General features: G+C 49.5%; 1 protein-coding gene and 1 pseudogene across 1 annotated transcript in view; one reads left to right on the top strand and one right to left on the bottom strand.

Annotated features, from left to right (window-relative positions):
- xkr4 (XK related 4) overlaps positions 1-12,832 on the bottom strand; it is a 360,070-nt gene that overhangs the window by 163,623 nt on the left and 183,615 nt on the right. The window lies entirely within an intron of this gene.
- On the top strand, positions 4,857-5,061 carry LOC119972977 (annotated as a pseudogene).

Below are 12,832 nucleotides of genomic sequence, written 5' to 3'. Positions count from 1 at the left end.
ATTTTGCAGACTAAAAGGCACTGTCACCACACTCCCATACCTGGCTCAGGTATTCTTCTGTCCTTCATGACTGTTCCAGTTGCCAAAGACACCTAGAGCACAGCATAGTACCTACGCAAGCAACCTCAGTAAATGTAAAAGCTGCTCATCTCACATGTTGACCGGCCCTATGAACAGTAATACCGCAGACCCCATCTTGTAGCTGAATGTTTGACCTTTGTGAAGTGATGTGAAAATTCATCCAGTGGATCTACGAGGTCTAAGGCAGATGGACATCACATCAGCTGGTAGAGTTGTCAGGGTAGTGCTGGATCAGTCACTTGTCAGTGGAGGACAACCACATGAGTGGCTTCCTTAGGTGGTGTGCTGCGCAGGACACGCCTAAATCAGCTGTGGCACAGAATGTAGTAGCAAAAGCGCACCTAGCTTCTGTAGCACCATTGCAAAGTTGTGAAAAATGAAAGTCTTTATTTCTTTTGCCGACTAATGTTCAATAGTTTCTAATTAATATCACCAGTAACAGAGCAAAAGCGTCAACATAATGTTGGTATAAATAAACAAGTTTAAACTGCATAAAATTGTGGCAACATTTGTAAAAATCCTTTTTATCCAGCAGTCACAAAGAACCTATACTTGCTCTATGATATGTATGGATAATCTGCAGCCTACATTGAGGGTGGCAGAAGCTAGATTCGGCTGGAGAAAAGAGGAATTTTCTTTTAACAGTCCGAAATCAATGTAAAAGAAAAATCACGCATTGTTCTTCGCGTGACCAGTTCATCAAATGGGGCACCTTTTATCACTTGAAACAAACAATTCATAAACCTGCTGCACACCTTGAAACCTTAATTTATTTATGCACTCGAGGTCCCAACTGCAGCGAGAATAAATGTTAAGTGCATTGGAGCTGATAATGTTTCACGATACGACTGTCACAGTCATGAAACAATTCAAATTTCAATTCTTCCTTATTTTATAAGTTACATTTTATTTTTCCTCACATCCTACTCCCAGTTGACATTGAAACAACATTCCACAACCAAGAGGAAGCACATATTGCACTTTTCTGCATCTTGTCGCCAATCTGCTCCAACTAGATGCAATCTGCAAAAAGGCAGTGAAAGAACATAGGAGGTTGACTTGCAAACTAGTTTCCACCTCAGCTCAGTGCCGACCCAAATAAATATGCTGCATGAAACATGTTATTATCTCGTGTGGCATTACTCGTGGTGAGTCAGAGAATACCCTCTTTATAATATTTGCAGCATTTATGCCATAACAGTCATAATAACTGACTAAGTCAACTCTGTTTTTATTAATAATCATCAGTCCAAAGATGTGTGGGTTAGGTGGATTGGCCATGCTAAATTGCCCATAGTGTCCTAAAAAGTAAGGTTAAGGGGGGGGGGGTTGTTGGGTTACGGGTATAGGGTGGATACGTGGGTTTGAGTAGGGTGATCATGGCTTGGCCCAACATCGAGGGCCGAAGGGCCTGTTCTGTGCTGTACTGTTCTATGTTCTATGTGCAGGTTAGGTGGATTGGCCATGCTAAATTGCCCTTATTGTCCAAAAAGGTTAGATGGGATTACTGGGTTAAGGGGCTAGGGTGGTGTGGGCTTAGGTAGGGCGCCCTTTCCAAGGGCTGGTGCAGACTCGATGGGCCGAATGGCCTCTTTCTGCACTGTAAATTCTATGATTCTATGATTATTGTCACAAGTTGGCTTACATTAACATTGTAATGACGTTACTGCGAAAATCCCCTAGTCGCCACACTCCGGAACCTATACGGGTACACAGAGGGAGAATTCAGAATGTCCAATTCACCTAACAGCACATCTTTTGGGACTTGTGGGAGGAAACCGGAGCACCCGGAGGAAGCCCACGCTGACACCGGGAGAGCGTGCAGACTCCGCACAGACAGTGATCCAAGCCGGCAATCGAACCTGGGACCCTGGCACTGTGAAGCAACAGTGCTAACCACTGTGCTACTGTGTCGCCATACCCTACCGTTCCATAACATCCCGGAATTTTTACTAATGCTTTGGAAATAAAATTCAAATCTGAAAATTGTTCGGCGTCTGAGCGGCGGGGTGGGATTCACACCGCCCTCCCCCCCCGGCGGTTCTTGGTAGTTTCTTGTTAGTTAGTGGTATCAAGGGACATGAAGCTAAAGATATGAGGTATAAGTAAGCCATACCTTAATTGAATGGTGGAGCAGGTTTAAGAGGCTGAATGATTCTCCTGTACTTCCATTTTCCTATGGTTTACTGGCGCTTCCATTTTCCTGTTTACTATCTCGACTCTCGCTGCTTGATATGCTTTCTTAGGTTAGTGGGATGTTTACAATTCAACCACAAATTAAAGATGCAACAATTATGTAATCAGTCAAGTCTTACATTCAAAATTAATCTTTTTCTCTTTTAGAAAGTTTCCGTGATGTTAAAACAAGCATTCAATTTATCTGAATAAATATTTTACAATATGACTTCTTAATTTTATAGAATATAGAACAGTACAGCACAGAACAGGCCCTTCGGCCCTCGATGTTGTGCCTAGCCTTGTCCGAAACCAAGATCACGCTATCCCACTCCCTGTCATTCTGGTGTGCTCCATGTGCCTATCCAATAACCGCTTGAAAGTTCCTAAAGTGTCCGACTCCACTATCACAGTAGGCAGTCCATTCCACACCCTAACCACTCTCTGAGTAAAGAACCTACCTCTTCAAATAATTTTATAAAATGACTAAAAGTTTCTGGTCCTGAAATTCTGTGAAACATTTACCAGTCTTGTGTCCTAACTGATATGGAGAAATTGTATAAATGGACACTGTTACCTTTTATTACTAGTCACAGATCTCCCTGTTCTGCAATGGGTAACAGGAAGAACTTTGGTTGGAATTCTCTGGTCCTTTAGATTTTCTTTTCCTGCCAGTAGTGCACCCCCACCCACGGGTTTCCCAGTGGTATGGGGTGGCTTCAATGGGAAATCCCAAGGTGCCAGGCTAGCTGTGCCAGGCTGCCTGGGTGCCAGGTTGGCACTGCCGGAGGTTGCACCCGGGGGGGGGGGCATTCCGCATGAAAGGGTGGGTGAAGGGGACTCCTGCGGCCTTGACAAGGTTGGGCAGGGGTTGGTCAATAAAGCGGGGGGGGGGGGGGGGCCTGAAGGCGGGGGGGGGGGGGGGGGGGTGAACTTCGGGGCCGCTGTTTAAAATGGCACCCGATCTGCAAGGAGCTATGTTGCAAGCAAGAAACTGACTAAAGTGTGGCCTCGACAGGGAGAAACTCCCCAAGGCAAATAGTGGGGTGAATATTGTGATGCACAATCAATGGACACGAAACGTAGGTGAAGTCTGAAACGAAAGGCTTTAATCAGCAAGAAGTGAGCCCGGCAGCAGACGTACAGAAATGGCCTGGCTGCTGGGGCACACGGGTTCTTATACCCCGCCTCGTAGGCGGAGCTACCTTCTTCTTAGCTAATAGGAATACAGAGAACACGATACTTGGGCCAATAGGCAGTGAGTCCTCTGCACCAATGGCAGCTCACACTCCCAGGTACCGTAATATCCCTAGTCATACTACCACATATCGATGGCGCAGCCACTGAGAAACACCCCACCAAATGCATCCAAAGGCAGATTTTTACTTTTGTCCACTGAATCACGCCCAATGTAACAAGTGTGAGAAAGGGAAATAGGGAATAGGTGCCACACACAACATTTTTAACATATTACCATTAGATATCTCATGATATAGCTGACAGGGGGCTGGAATCTCGGTTCAGGAGACTATGTGCTCCTGCCAGCAGAGTCTCATTTCCGGTCTCTGCTGGCACTAGGAGCGGTGCCCAGGTGCAATTGCCTCTCCTTTTCAGTGCAGATTTATGCACAGAGAGCTCGCAGAATTGTCGGAATCCCGGTATCAGGACGCATTTTGAAATCGGGGGCTGCTGCCCCTCTCGCCCCCACAACGCAAATCCTGCTCTCCCCCTATCATCCCCGCTGACAAGTAGGGATATCCTTTCCCCCCCCCAATCACAATGAGAACAATGGGCCATCCCCCCACAGCACGCATCCATGACTCCACAATCAGACCCCTCCTTCAGACCTCCCTGTCAGACCCCCAAGAGAGCCCTCGACAGAGACGCCTTCAGAGGCACCTGCCTGAAAGCTGAAAAGCAGTCCAGACACAAAGGTGAACAATCACTGCATTATCATATAACCTTTCTTAACATCTGCTACCTCAGAAAAAACTGTTTAAAGAAGCTACTGTTACAAATTTCAGTAGTTTCTTCAAAAGCCCAGTACACTTTAAAGAGCTTGAGATCCCTTGATAGCCTTTGAAATGCAAATCTTCCATTCAATTTCAGACAATAATACATTGCATTATCCAGTGAATTGGCAGCTTTATAACTCTAGAGACAGCTTCTTGGTGGATTGCTGATCTATTTTCCCTTCACTCCTGATTGCATCTCCATTTCCCTGCTTTGATGCTAAACGCTATGTTTAGAAACAGTCTTGCTATGATTGACAGGTCCTCACCACATCAAAAGGAGCTAAATGCTTTCTGCTGTGAAAAAGAGGAAGATGGGGGTGCCTGTCAGAGGGTGTTGGGGGGAGGGTGGGCGGGGGGGGGGGGGGGGGGGTAGGATTTGTGTTGAGAGGGAAGGGGACCTTCCGATGGACTTTGGGGGGCACCTCCATTATGCATGGACCCCCTTGGCTCCTATGGAGTTCCTTGGGTCAGGGCTCCACTTGAAAATATCGGCACCAATTCAGGCCCTTGTAATCCCTGCTGAGAGGAGCAGCACATGGGGCTGGAGAATTGGGCTTCCAGCCCGTTAATTAGATGCAAATGCCAATCGCTTCTCAGCCTTTTGGTTAAGATCAAGTGTAGTATCTGCTCGGCCTTTTGGCTCAGATCTGGTATGTCTCTCTTGTGGGGACCATGAATTGGATTCAATTTGAATTGAATTGTTTTTTGGAGCAAGCAAGCAGCTGGCTTAGGGGTTCACCCCTGTCCACACTCTGGGCCATGGCTTTCTAACTCTGAAAGAGTAATAAACAAAAATGGGTGCAAATGACTCATTTGCATCTTTCCGCCAGCACCGGGTCAGAGGCACGCTGCTGCCGCTGATGCGGGACCAGAGCATTGGAATGGGACAGGAGCACGGCAACAATCCCATTTTTCATCCTGTGCTTAATTCTCCGCCGGATCTAGATACGGGCGGCGAGCTTCAGAGAATCCTCGCATGGAAGTCAAGACCAAGCAGCACTGACGAAGGGAGAAAAGTGGACGAGGGTGCACACACAATTAAGTCCCAATTTTAAAGTTGTTTTTTCTGTTTATATAATACTCCAGGAAGCAGACATATAGAGCTGGTTAGAACACATGATGTTTCTCAACCTAGTCCTAGGAATGTTAAATCACCACTCCCAGTTGGAGAGCCTATTTATAGTCTGTATATCAACCTCCAATTCTTTTTGTTTTGTTCTTTGTTCTCTTCTATGTCTTTCTGCCTTTTCTTCTTTCCTTTTAGGTGGAAGCGACGATGGCATGTTGCACAAGAAATGTAACACCAATGACAGCATTCAGGAATCTGAGAAACTGTGTCCGTCAGTACTTTTATTCCAATTCTCTCCTCAATCACTCATGTTTCCTTCACATCGCATGGTTCTATCATATCTCCTATCCATTGCCCTTCCCATGACAATCTTCTGATTTTACAGCCCCTCTATTCGCATTGCTAACAGTGCCTCTCCTACTTTGAATTATTCACTCAGCACCTGTCCTTCCTCACACTCTTGCTCCATTTTATTCAGCTCACCCTTAACCTCCTATCCATTCCACTTTCTGGAGGAGAATAGGATGTAAGGATGTGGTGTCAAAGATAGACCTTTGTTCCTGGGAAGAGAAGACGTGCTGAGTCTCTCGCAGGAAACTCTATCTGCATCTCCTATGATACAGGCTGTGGTGGTTCTCCTCCTCCATGATAATTGGATACAAAACAATACTTGCAGAATGCTACATATGATCATGAGAAGTTTTGACAGTCAGTAGGAGTTTTGGGGGCGGAGTGGGGAGGATGTGGGGGTGCAGAGAGATCGAAAAATCTGTCTGTGCTTTTCCTTGATGTAATAGTGAAAAGCAAGTCCAGGGACTGGGTTTTATGAGCGCTGCTGTCCGCACTCCCCCTCCCATCTCCCATGGACAGCTAAAATGTTGGGCGAAGCTTTCCCAGGATTCCAATGGCATCCTGCAGCAATTTAACACTGACAGCAGTGTTAAATGCTTTAAAATGACACATCCATAAAGTGAGCCTAACTGCTCACTTGAATATGCAAATCTGGTTCATGCTCAGTTTGGGCGAGATCTCGTCAGCCGAGGTGGAGATATGGGGATAGGGTGGGGGATTGGGCCTGGGTGGGGTGATCTTTTGGCGGGTCAGTGCAGACTTGATGGGCTGAATGGCCTGCTTCTGCACTGCAGGGATTCTATGATTCAAAATCTTGGGCTATAAATTTTTAAAAATCAGCAAGCTGTGAATTTCACATAGTGTTTATACTTTGTAACCACCCTGTGGCTGTGGAATAGTAAAATTAATATCTTGAATTAATATTAAATAATGAAATGTGACTGTGTCAGTTTAAAGTGACCTTAAATGTAATTAAAAATAAAATCCTGTACAATAAAGCAAATTTTATTATTAGGAATGCCAATGCAAGCGGATAACAAATAAATTAAGCCATCTATATTATCTTAATACATCTTGTGTATAATAACCTGCACAGAACACAGGGCGCTGGGCTGATGGTTTTCCCCATGTGGTTCGAGGATTATGAGTTCCCTGGCCAACTATGGGGCTGATATCATCTTGTACATAAGGTTGGCCAGATAGGAACTGACTGAGAGAGAGCGAGGACCCGGTGAGATTCAACCGGGTCCCATTGTAAATAGTACGTATTATAAATAAATGTCTTCTTTTATGTTACTTGTCTGACTCCCTTCGCCTTTAATGAACTGTCGACGAAGATAAACTAGAACTGTTGACGTGTTACTCTGCTGTCTATGCCAACAGCATAACCGAAAATGAGCGCCAGACTGTGATCCTATTGACACCTTCAGCTTAATTAGGGGCATAATTAGGGGCATAATTAGGGGCCTCCTGTTTTCGGCAACGCCAGACACGGTAGCATTCGACCAGCTCATCACGCTGGTGGAGAATCGCTTCAACCCGACACCGTCCTTCAGTGTGCAAAGGTGTAGATTCAGTACGGTACAAAGGTTGGAAGGTTGTCGAGTATGATTCCTGGTTGCGGAAAATCGCAGAGTATTGCGAATATGGTGCTGTGCTTTGTGACTGCGTGGTTTGTGGTATTAACAACCTCGACTTCGAAAAAGGTTCCCTAACATTCCATCAGGCTTTGAAGATTTCTCGTTCACAGGAGAGAGCCGCTCAGGGCATACAGGAGCTTCAAGGATAAATGTTGTTTGCCGCCATGCCCACTCGCTGATGCACTATCAATTATGACGAGACGAGAGTAGAATGTAATCGAGGCTTTATTACAGAGATGTGTGGCCTCCTACAGCAGCTGGCGAAATGGCTGCAGCTCGGAGAGCACACACATATATACTCCGCCTACTGGGCGGAGCCAGCAGGCAGGGATCTACCCCGGTACCTGTAGTACAGGGGCCTTACCTTGATCTTCAAATCTTCATATATACAATAGAATACAACAGTGGTGACTACCACATTCACCCCCTGTTAAAAATGAGTCCAGCGGGGGTGGTGGAAAACTCTATACATACAGATTGCTTTTAAAAATTACAGAGAAGGTTACAAATTTAGACGATCGGGCGCCTTGATCTGTCGTTGAGAGCGCCGCAGTGCTGGTGGCGACTGAGGCATCGGCTTGGTCTTTGGTAACTCTGGGAGTGTGTCTAAGTCCTCTTCATCCCCGGGTGGGAGCAAGGGGAGAACGGATTGTCCTGGAGCGGAGGCTGCAGTGGTGTGCGCCGGGGGAAGGGAGGGTGGTGCCAGGGCAGAGGGGGGGGGGATGTGTGGGGACCCAGCTGGTGCCAGGTCCCTGAGGGAGACTGTCTTGGCAGCCGTCAGGGTACGCTACGTAGGCGTACTGCGGGTTTGTGTGGAGTAGCTGTACCCTCTCAACCAACGGGTCCACCTTGTGGAGTCGCACGTGCTTGCGGAGGAGAACGGGTCCTGGAGCTGCGAGCCACGTTGGGAGTGAAACCCCGGAGGTGGACTTCCTGGGGAAGGCAAAGAGACGTTCATGGGGGGTTTCGTTAGTCGTGGTGCACAGGAGCGACCGAATGGAGTGAAGTGCGTCGGAGAGAACCGCCTGCCAGCGGGAGGCTGGGAGATTTCTGGACCGTAGGGCCAGCTGGACGGCCCTCCAGACCGTCCCATTCTCCCGCTCCACCTGCCCGTTTCCCCTGGGGTTGTAGCTGGTCGTCCTGCTCGAGGCAATGCCCCTGTTGGGCAGGTGCTGGCACAGCTCATCGCTCATGAATAAGGATCCACGGTCGCTGTGGACGTAGGCGGGGAAACCGAACAGAGCGAAGATGGTGTTGAGGGCTTTGATAACGGTGGCAGATGTCATATCGGGGCATGGGACGGCGAAGGGGAATCGGGAATACTTGTCGACCACATTAAGAAAGTACGTGTTGCAGTCGGTGGAGGGGAAGGGCCCTTTGAAGTCCTTGCTGAGGCGTTCAAAGGGGCGGGAGGCCTTCACCAGGCGCACACGGTCTGGCTGGTAGAAGTGCGGTTCACACTCCGCGCAGAACTGGCAGTCTCCGGTGATAGCCCTGACTTCCTCGATGGAGTAGGGCAGATTGCAGGCCTTTATGAAGTGGTAAAAGTGGGTGACTCCTGGGTGACAGAGATTGACGTGCAGGGTCCGGAGTCGGTCCACTTATATGCTGGCACATATACCTTGGGACAGGGTATCGGGGGGCTCGTTGAGCTTACCGGGGCGATACAAAATCTCATAATTGTAGGTGGAGAGTTCGATCCTCCACCTCAAGATTTTATCATTTTTGATCTTACCCCGCTGTGTGTTGTTAAACATGAAGGCCGTTGGTCAGTGAGGAGAGTGAATCTCCTGCCGGCCAGATAATGCCTCCAATGTGGCACAGTTTCAACGATGGCTTGGGCCTCCTTTTCGACGGAGGAGTGCCAAATTTCAGAGGTATAGTGAGTGCGGGAAAAGAATGCCACGGGCCTGCCTGCCTGGTTGAGGGTGGCGGCCAGAGCGACGTCTAATGCATCGCTCTCGACTTGGAAGGGAAGCGTCTTGTTGACTGCATGCATCGCTGCCTTGACGATGTCGGCCTTGATATGGTTGAAAGCCTGGTGAGCCTCGGCCGTCAGTGGGAAAGCAGTGGATTGAATGAGTGGGTGGGCCTTGTCCGCATAGTTTGGGACCCACTGGGTGCAATACGAAAAGAACCCCAGGCATCGTTTGAGGGCCTTGGGGCAGTGGGGGAGGGGGAGTTCCATGAGGGGGCGCATGCGATCGGGGCCGGGCCCCAGAACTCCGTTCTGGACCACATAGCCGAGGATGGCTAATCGGTTGGTGCTGAACACGTGCTTCTCCTTGTTGTAAGTTAGGTTGAGGAAGTGGCGGTGTGGAGAAATTTGGAAATGTTAGCGTCGTGGTCCTGCTGGTCGTGGCCGCAGATGGTGACGTTGTCCAGGTATGGGAAAGTGGCCCGCAGTCTGTACCGGTCAACCATTCGGTCCATCTCCTGTTGGAAGACCAAGATTGGTGACGCCGAAGGGAACCCTAAGAAAATGGTAAAGGCGGCCGTCTGCTTCAAACGCAGCGTATGGGTGGTCCGCCTTACGGATGGGGAGCTGCTGGTAGGCAAATTTCAGGTCCACTGTCGAGAAGACCCGGTACTGTGCAATCTGATTGACTATATCAGATATGCGAGGGAGGGAGTACGCGTCGAGCTGCGTGTATCAGTTGATGATCTGACTGTAGTCAACGACCATCCTGTTTTTCTCCCCGGTTTTCACCACTATCACTTGGGCTCTCCAGGGGCTGTTGCTGGCAGGAGCTGCTGGACCTGATTAAGGTCCTGTCCTGGGCACTGTTCCGCCTGCTCCTGGTGGCGACAGGTTTGCAATCGGGGGTTAGGTTTGCAAAAAGGGATGGTGCATCGCCTTAAGGATCATGAGGCCGCAAACAGTAACCGGTGGTAGGGGCCCGCCAAATTTCAGGGTTAGGCCCTGGAGGTTGCACTGGAAGTCCAGGCCGAGTAGCAAGGCAGCGCAGAGGTTGGGGAGGACATAGAGCCGGAACCACTGAACTCTACACCTGGACGGTGAGGGTGGCGATGCAGTAGCCCCGGATCGCCATGGAGTGGGATATGTAGGCCAGGGAGATTCTTTGGTTAGCAGGGTGTACCACGAGGGCACAGCGCCTTATCGTATCGGGGTGGATGAAGATCACAGTGCTCCCAGAGTCCAGAAGGCAGGATATCTCATGCCCGTCGACCTTCACCTTTGTCGAAGTGGTCGCGAGGTTGTGCGGTCGAGACTGGCCGATCGTGACCGAGGCGAGACGCGGCTGGTCGTCGGCGGTTGCAGACGATGAGCAGCCCGATGGGCTGGGGTCCTGAGGCGGGTAAGACGCACGTGTCCTTGGGCAGGCAAGATGGCAGCGCCCATTGGTTCTGAGGCAAGCAAGATGGCAGCGCCCACGGGCAACACGTGTTGTGAGTGGAGCATGATGGCGGCGCCCATGAGCCGCATGTGGTCTGAGGAGAGGAAATGGCGGCATTCACTGGTCGCACCTGGGGGGTGCCGGGACAATAGCGGTGATTCAGCAGGCCTGGCACACTGCAGCGAAATGTCCCTTCTTGACACAGGCCTTGCAGAGAGCGCTCCGCGCCGGGCAGCACTGCCGGGGTGTTTTGTCTGTCCACAGAAGTAGCATTTTGGTCCCCCGGGGTTGGTTGGCTGCCGTGCGGCGCAGGCGTGGGGTTGGCTGAGGGCGGTCGTTGATGAGGTCCATGATGGGGTGGCCGCCGGCAGGATCCATGATACACAGGGGGGGTGAGCCACGCGGTCGGGGGCATAAGCCTGTACATTGCTTGAGGCAACCGTGAGCAAGAGCGCTAGTTTCCTGGTCGCTACGAGGTCAAGCGTGGCCCCTTCTAAGAGGTGCTGGCGGATGTAGTCAGACCCTATGCCCGTAACGAACGCGTCTCTCATTACCAGGTTCGAATGTTCAGTGGCTGAAACACCCTGGCGGTCACAGTCTCTCACCAGGGCGAGCGGGCACGCCAGAAATCTTCCACAGACTCAACGGGAAGTTGGTGCCGCATGGACAGGAAGTGCCTGCAGTAGATCTTGTTGGTCCGCTGAGCGTAATTCTCCTTCAGTAGTGCCATTGCCTCTTCGTAGCTCGGCGCGTCCTGGACGAGGGGAAAGACGTTGGAGCTCAGCCGCGTATACAGAATCTGAAGCTTCTGTGCTTCTGGATTTGGGTCTGGCGCAGACCCGATGTATGCTTCAAAGCAAGCTAGCCCATGTTCGAAGTCTTTTTTGGCGTTGTCTGCTTGAGGATGCAGCTGCAGGAGATCTGGCTTGATGCGGAGGTCCATCTCTGAAAAATCTCTGTGTAATAAATTGATGCACTATCAATTACGACGAGACGAGAGTAGAATGTAATCGAGGCTTTATTACACAGAGATGTTTCGCCTCCTACAGCAGCTGACGAAAAGGCTGCTTATCGGAGAACACACACATTTATACTCCATCTACTGGGCGGAGCCAGCAGGCAGGGATCTACCCCGTACCTGTAGTACAGGGGCCTTACCGTAAAACCCATATATACAATAGAATACAACAGTGGTGACTACCACACTCGTTTCCTTTCAGCAAGTAGAACGGGTCGCTGCAATACAGTCGGCCCAAGGTCTCGAGGCCCTAGGAAGCCTACTCCCCCTTCTGTGAGTGTGTGGGGGTCGAAGTCGCAGAAACCACCTGCATTGTGAGGGACAGCGCCTTGACCGCCAGTGGCGAGGTAGGCATTCTCATTTATCTTTGGCGGCAGCTTATGAAGACAAAGGGAGTCAGACAAGTTAGGGCCCAAGGTTTGGCCTACACTGAAGAAGGTGGGGACGAGTCAGAAATGCAGATGTACTGTGTAGCTGCGCCGTGAGTGGCCCCTATTCGCATCCTGGTATGGATTAACTGGCACTTAATTCAGATGGAATTGGATACAGATGCTGCTGTCTCAGTGGTGCCCCGCCACATGTTCACCCAGATCCAACAGTGGGTGTGTTGGCAATATGTTAATCACAGGGGTGGCGCAATCTGAACACCGTAAAAACCTTGAAGCAGTGCTGCAGCGGTTTTCAGAGTATGGCGTCCGTCTGCGTAACGCAAAGTGCGTCTTCAATGCGAGGGAGGTAATATATTTAGGCTACTGGGTGGACCGGGATGGCATACAACCAGTCGCCGACAAAGTACTTACAAATCTCTAACATATCCTGTGCATGTGAACCTTATTTCCTTAATTACCATCTTTGAATTTAATGAGTTAATTCCGCAATGGGACATTACCAACAAAACGCAGTCCTTCATTTTCTCTACATTTAAAGATCTGCAAGCTTGCAGTGTCCAAACATACTTCCTGCAAATTCTGTTACATCTTTATGTGTCAACATCAGAACTGAAAATATGTGATGTATCAATCAAAAGATTGTAAGGGCAGGATTTTCTCAGGACATTGGCGGTGGGTTTGGAAGTGAATGGGATGAGAAGGTCCAGTAAATTGATAGTGGGTGTGAATCCAGAC

This window comes from Scyliorhinus canicula, chromosome 10 (genome assembly GCF_902713615.1).
Source record: "Scyliorhinus canicula chromosome 10, sScyCan1.1, whole genome shotgun sequence".
Lineage (NCBI taxonomy): Eukaryota > Metazoa > Chordata > Chondrichthyes > Carcharhiniformes > Scyliorhinidae > Scyliorhinus > Scyliorhinus canicula.
This window is presented reverse-complemented; position numbering and strand designations above follow the sequence as displayed.